At 41.8% G+C, this 7,079-nt stretch overlaps 1 long non-coding RNA gene across 1 annotated transcript; it reads left to right on the plus strand.

Moving 5' to 3' along the window:
* The first annotated feature begins 2,954 nt into the window (after positions 1-2,954).
* LOC111959389 (uncharacterized) lies at positions 2,955-5,752 on the plus strand. The gene is made up of 3 exons (XR_002876672.2): positions 2,955-3,207; positions 4,886-4,962; positions 5,040-5,752. It is a non-coding gene; the product is annotated as an uncharacterized lncRNA (long non-coding RNA).
* Positions 5,753-7,079: the final 1,327 nt, after the last annotated feature.

Below are 7,079 nucleotides of genomic sequence, written 5' to 3' on the forward strand. Positions count from 1 at the left end.
AAAGAGATGATTTCGTCCTCATGCGTGCATACATACCCTTGTACACACTGATTATGCCTATTGTTGTGTGGCGATTGCTTGCCTTCGGGTGGGGATGTATCTAACTAAGAAGATAGCGGCGCCCCCCCCACCGGCCGCCGCGCCGTCAGCGACTTTGCTGCTCGCGCAAAGTCTGTACCTTAGGCTCTCTCTATGCACAAGATTCTGGATGTGAGTGCTCATCTAGCAGGTGGCCCATCTTTTGTCACCCAAGACCCATATACTACCCACTAGGCACCCTGTATGCTCTCATTGGCTGGCCTCGTCTACATATTCGTGTCACACCCACGGCTCCAGGTCATCTATAAGTCTTTGCTAGGTAAAGCCCTGCTTAATCTCAGCTCACTGGTCACATAGCAACACCCACCCGTAGCACGCGCTCCCAGCAGGTTATTTCACGGGTATCCCCAAAGCCAACACCTGCTTTGGCTGCCTTTCCTTCCAGTTTCTGCTGCCAATGACTGGAACGAAAAAAAATCACTGAAGCTGGAGACTTATCTCCTCACATTAACTTTTAAGCATCAGCTGTTCAGAGCAGCTTACAGATCACTGTACTGTCGTACAGACAATCTGTAATAGCACACCCAATCCTCATCCCCATATTGTTTATTATTTTTTGCTCTTTTGCACCCCAGTACTCTACTTGCACATCATCATCTTCCATATATCACTCCAGTGTTAATGCTAACTGTATTATTTCGCACTATGGCCTATTTATTGCCTTACTCCTTAACCTTACACATTTGCACACACTGTACATATATTTTTCTATTGTGTTATTGACTGTACTTTTGTTTATCCAATGTGTAACTCTGTGGTTTTTTTTGTTCGCACTGCTTTGCTTTATCTTGTCCAGGTCGCAGTTGTAAATGAGAACTTTTTTCTCACTGGCCTCCTGGTTAAATAAAGGTAAATAAAATGAATAAATAAATAGGGCCAAACAGTTTGGAGAACTGGTTTACCCATACATCTCCGTTTTGGATAGATAACTCTTCGTGTTGTTGTTGTTTGTTTAGTGTTTTTACAATCTCCCAGAAGTGGTTAGAGTCTATGGATTCTTCAATTATATTGAGCTGATTTCTGATGTGCTGTTCTCTTTTTCCGTAGTGTATTTCTGTATTGTATAGTGATTCACCACAGTGAATCTCAGGTTTAAGCTCAGGTTTTCTGGGTCTCTATGTTTTTGGTTGGATAGGTTTTCAAATTTCTTTCTTAAGTTTTTTGATTCTTCATCAAACGGTTTGTCATTGTTGTTATTTTCTTATGTTTTCTGCTTGACATTTTTTTTTAAAAGAGAGAATGAGAGGTTTAGGTTTACTACAAGTTTACAACTTCACTATTACAGTGAAAAGTTTTGTCCAGGAAGTTGTCTAAAAGGGATTGAATTTGTTGTTGCCTCATTGTTTTTTGGTAGGTTTCCACACTACTTTCATTCCATCTATAGCATTTTTAAATATTCTCTCTCCCTCCACTTCTCTTTCACTCTCATCCTCTCTCTCCTCCTCCTTCTCCATTTCTCTCTCCTCTTTTCTCCTCACCTCTCTCATTTCTCTCTCTCCCTCCTTCTCCACCTTTTTGTCTGTTGACTCTCTCCCTCCCTCCTTTCCTTTCTCTCTCTCCCTCCCACCATTCTTTCTCACTCCTTTTTTCCCTCCTTCCTCCCTTTCTCATCTCTCTCCCTTCTCTCTCTCTCATAATCTCTCCCACCACACCAGCCTGCCTGCCTGCTCTTTTTTCTGTCTGTGTTGTCCATTGCAGCTGTATCACCAACTTTCTTGCCTTGAATGCAATGTATTGACTTTATACATCAATGCCTTGATGTATTTGTGCGTCAGTATCCTGTCGTGGGAGGTGGGAGAGAGGAGGGAGAGAGGAGGGAAGAGAGATGAGAAGAGGGGGACGGGGGAAAATAAGAAGGGAGAGAGAATGGGGGATGGAGAGAAAAGGGGGAGAGTGAGGGAGGGGAGAGAGAATGGGGGATGGAGAGAAAAGGGGAGAGAGAAATGGAGAAGATGAAGGAGGGAGGGAGGAGAAAGAGGGTGGAGGGGTGAAAGAAGGGGGAGGAAAAGAGAAGAAGGGGGATAAAGTGGTAGAGAGAAAGAGACACAGGGAGGTAAAAATAAGTAGAGAGGGAGGGAGGGAGAGAGAGAGAGAGCGAGAAGAGAGAGAGAGAGAAGAGAGAGAAGGGGCAATTAGAGAAGAGCGAAAGAGAGATGTCTTTCTGTCTGTGAGTCTCATATTTTCATATTTTTCCATTAACTGGACTGTATTAGCATAAGCGTCAACCGTGTGACCCTCATCTTTTCCCATCTTTTCCCATTGAATGCAGTGTTTTTGCAAAAATTAGGCATCAACCAATTGATGCCTAATTTTTGCAAAAACATGACAATATGATGTTTTCCAATGATTTCATATTGGTTTCTCTTTTTTTACATTGAATATGTTGCTATTATTGAATTGTAGGTTGCAAGTTGGTAAACCATGCAAAATAGTAGTAGTTGTAGTACACATCTTATACAATCTCTCTAAAATAAGTGTGCAGAGCAGTGAGGGGTTGTGTGAGAGTTTGTTTCTTTTTGCTCCCTGTGCAGAGCTGGATGGCTCACAAACTCCCTTTCCAGGAAAGAGGCAGAGGTCTTGCCACTTAAAACGCTAGAGCAGGAAAACATTATTGTAAAGGAATGGTGTGGGGTGGGACACGGAATGATAGCCTCAAACCGAGCGGGAATATTTTCACTTCATTAATGGCAACATGATACTGGAAGAATGATTCCAGCTGGGACAGGGCGATCAAAATGAAGAGCCTTTAACGCCACACCCGCCAAAAATTCACCAAAAGCTTACCCATGATGTTGCACAAAGATTTAAGTCTGRAAGTCATCATTTTAGTCAAAGTATGATATATTTGGGCTTGAAGTGAGAAATCCAAAGTGGGAACTTTGTGGAAATCAGTGTCAATGACATGTAGCTAAGTTATTTCTGATTTACGTGTCAGTTATAGGGCTGGCATTAGTTAATTTGGAACCACCTAACCACAAACATGTTAGACCCTAGACCTAACACGTGTGGGCTCATTGCTGTTTACAACCTGTTGCTACTGTGGCTTAATGCGTCTGCAATGCACTTCGACTCTTGGGAGATGTGGGATGGGCTGACGCTGGTGAAACGGTGAGTAAGAAAATAMCTAAATTATTCTGATGAGTGGATGTAGTGGATAGGTGAAATGTCAACACAGCTGGGACACCACGTTGATTCTGGAGACGTGCACGGCTGCGCTACAAAAAGTGTAGRAGTTGCTCGCTAACTATACAAGTTTGGCTGGCTAGTTAGCCATAGCTAGCATGGCTAACTGTGTYGTGAGGTCAATCCATTTTAAGTAATTTAACATATAGCTCAGTGAGTAAATCACTGCTTTACCCATAATAACACTACCACGTTGCCTAACACGCAAACCACATCGGCAACGTTGGCGTGGCGCGATGCGTTGCAAAAGACCATTTCACATTAACTGTTACGCATGTGAATGAGCATCTACATAGCCAAGCCTAAAATTGAACTGGTTTCTATTTGAGAGCCTCCATGCGCTGCAAGTCCCCCCCCCCCATAAAGGGTATCAGGAAGATACAAACCGACGTGGATGCTTGAAAGACAAACGAGAAGAGATTAATTACGGATAATTAACTAAAAACTAACTAGGTTTTCCTTTTTATCTGTGGATGAATTGTTATTGTAGAGAAACATGATTTTATATGACTTCGGGGCAAACTTCTACAGAGATCCAGCAAAAAATAGGACCATATGTATTTCAGGTAAAATAATAATCAATTTTTWATCTCATAGGACCAATTACRTAGCAATAGCAAGCTAGCTAAATGTCCATGAATGTTTCGACATGCCCCCAAATTAATATAGTTGATTCACAGTTGGTTTTGATACTTTAACCTGTGTGTCTAGTGTGGATGGAAAAYATCTACACGCACGTGAAGGCCTGCGCGTGGCCGATGTAGTCAATATGTTACACCCAAACCAGATCGGCCACCTTGTATGCGCCAGCGTTGCAAAATAAATGTACATGCACTACCGTGCGTCAACGGGCGTTTGCGTAGCGCTGCAAGTCCCGCCTCTCCCATCTAATCCTTCGCTTTCAGGAGCATACAAACCCACGTGAGTATTTAAAAGATGAATGAAGAGAAATTAATCATAGATAACAAACTAAAAACTAACTAGGATCATTTTGAGGTCATATGAACTACTCTGCCATTTTTAAAGTCACCCCCATGGGCACAGACATCAGTTCAAACGTGTAGTTTTGATTAACATTTGGTTGAGTTGTCAACTAACCTGAATTCACCGTGAAAAAAAATGACACCATGTCATTGGATTTAGGTTAAAGGTTATCGTTTTTTTTATACAATTCCCTTTTTCACGTTGATTCAACATCATCACATGACATTTGTTTTGTTGAAATGACGTGAAGACAACGCTGATTCAATCAGTTTTTGCACAGTGGGATGTCGCTCCATCCATGACTTTTCCTAAATAAGTCTACAACTGTTGTTGTTAGAATTTCGATATCACAAACAGGTTTTGTGTAGTTTTAGGAGGACATGTCATTTTTCCCCCCCTGCCCTTCCTTCACTCAGCAGTTGGCTGCCATCTGACAATGGCCCATTGAAACTACACCAAAATGATGTCTAAACTAATTTCACACATACTCTAGGTAATGCAATTAGTTCATCCCTCAATTTTGCACTTCTGTGTTCATCAGAGTAGCATTCTGTCCCATCCAACAGGCACCAAATGTGAGAACTAATATTGCATTTGCCTATATGCCATTTTCTCTTAGGCTACCCATCCCAGCCCCCCTCTGCTCTGCATGGCCACAGAAGTGAAACCATGGCCAGACAGACACCTTCCTCTTGAGTAGGTCATTGTATGTCATTATCAAGTTTATAGAATTTAGGCTATTCACTAACTCCACCTCTGTGTCTGTGTTTCAGGAGTCAACAGACAACAACAATTCAGCCTCACGGAAGTTTGTTTAGAAAAATGTACACATTCATTTGAGTAGCTTATTGTGAAGGTAGGCCTATGTCACTGTAAGTAACATCATAACTCACACATACCCAGAAAACTGAGAAAGAAAAAATGGTAATCAGGTCACGCACCGTCCATGATTATCCAACCCTGCTAAAATCCCTACACCACCTAGGTGAAGAATAGTAGAGTCAGGACTACAACTATGCTGGACAATCATGGATGGCTTGACCCGGGTGCTGATGTACACAGTGGGTAGAAACCCCACAGACTGTCTTAACTGTACAGTTGAAGTCGGAAGTTTACAAAAACCTTAGCCAAATACATTTAAACTCAGTTTTTCACAATTCCTGACATTTAATCCTAGTAAAAAATCTCTGTCTTAGGTCAGTTAGGATCACCACTTTATTTTAAGAATGTGAAATGTCAGAATAATAGTAGAGAGAAGGATTCAGCTTTTATTTCTTTCATCACATTCCCAGTGGGTCAGAAGTTAACATACACTTAATTAGTGTAGCATTGCCGTTAAATTGTTTAACTTGGGTCAAACGTTTCGGGTAGCCTTCCACAAGCTTCCCACAATAAATTGGGTGAATTTTGGCCCATTCTTCCTGACAAAGCTGGTGTAACTGAGTCAGGTTTGTAGGCCTCCTTGCTCTCACACGGTTTTTCACTTCTGCCCACAAATTTTCTCTAGGATTGAGGTCGGGGCTTTGTGATGGCCACTCCAATACCTTGACTTTATTGTCCTTAAGCCTGTTTTGCCACAACTTTGGAAGTATGCTTGGGGTCATTGTTCATTTGGAAGACCCATTTGCGACCAAGCTTGAACTTCCTGACTGATGTCTTGAGATGTTTCTTCAATATATCCTCATAATTTTCCTCCCTCATGATGCCATCTATTTTGTGAATTGCACCAGTCCCTCCTGCAGCAAAGCACCCTCACAACATGATGCTGCCACCCCCGTGCTTCATGGTTGGGATGGTGTTCTTCGACTTACAAGCATCCCCTTTTTCCTCCAAACATAACGGTYGTCATTATGGCCAAACAGTTCTATATTTGTTTCATCAGACCAGAGGACATTTCTCCAAAAAGTACGATATTTGTCCCTATGTGCAGTTGCAAACCGTAGTCTGGCTTTTTTTAATGGCGGTTTTGGAGCAGTGGCTTCTTCCTTGCTGAGTGGCCTTTCAGGTTATGTCAATATAGGACTCGTTTTACTGTGGACATAGATACTTTTGTACCTGTTTCCTCCAGCTTCTTCACAAGGTCCTTTGCTGTTGTTCTGGGATTGATTTGCACTTTTCACACCAAAGTACGTTCAGAACACGTCTCCTTCCTGAGCGGTATGACGGCTGTGTGGTCCCATGGTGTTTATACTTGCGTATTATTGTTTGTAAAGATGAACGTGGTATGAAGGTAGACCTTGAAATACATCCACAGGTACACTTCCAATTGACTCAAATTATGTCAATTAGCCTATCTGAAGCTTCTAAAGCCATGACATAACTTTTCTGGAATTTTCCAAGCTGTTTAAAGGCACAGTCAACTTAGTGTATGTAAACTTCTGACCCACTGGAATTGTGATACAGTGAATTATAAGTGAAATAATCTGTCTGTAAACAATTGTTGGAAAAATTACATGTGTCATGCACAAAGTAGATGTCCTAACCGACTTTCCAAAACTATAGTTTGTTAACAAGAAATTTGCGGAGTGGTTGAAAAACAAGTGTTAATGTCTCCAACCTAAGTGTATGTAAACTTCCGACTTCAACTGTATGTAAAGAGAGAATCCCTGCCCGATTCTCAGTCTCTGGGCTAAACTGAGAACAGCAAAATGGTCTCGTATGGATCGGATCCATGATAAACATAATGACAATTCAACAACCTACCGATATGTTTCATGTGGCTTACAGGACTCCCAAGTTGAGTGATGTAGACCAAGGCTGAGCACGCAGCAAAATTGCAATATTGACATAAAGTGAGGATGTGGAGGAAATTG

Source organism: Salvelinus sp. IW2-2015, linkage group LG36, assembly GCF_002910315.2.
Source record: "Salvelinus sp. IW2-2015 linkage group LG36, ASM291031v2, whole genome shotgun sequence".
Taxonomy (NCBI): domain Eukaryota; kingdom Metazoa; phylum Chordata; class Actinopteri; order Salmoniformes; family Salmonidae; genus Salvelinus; species Salvelinus sp. IW2-2015.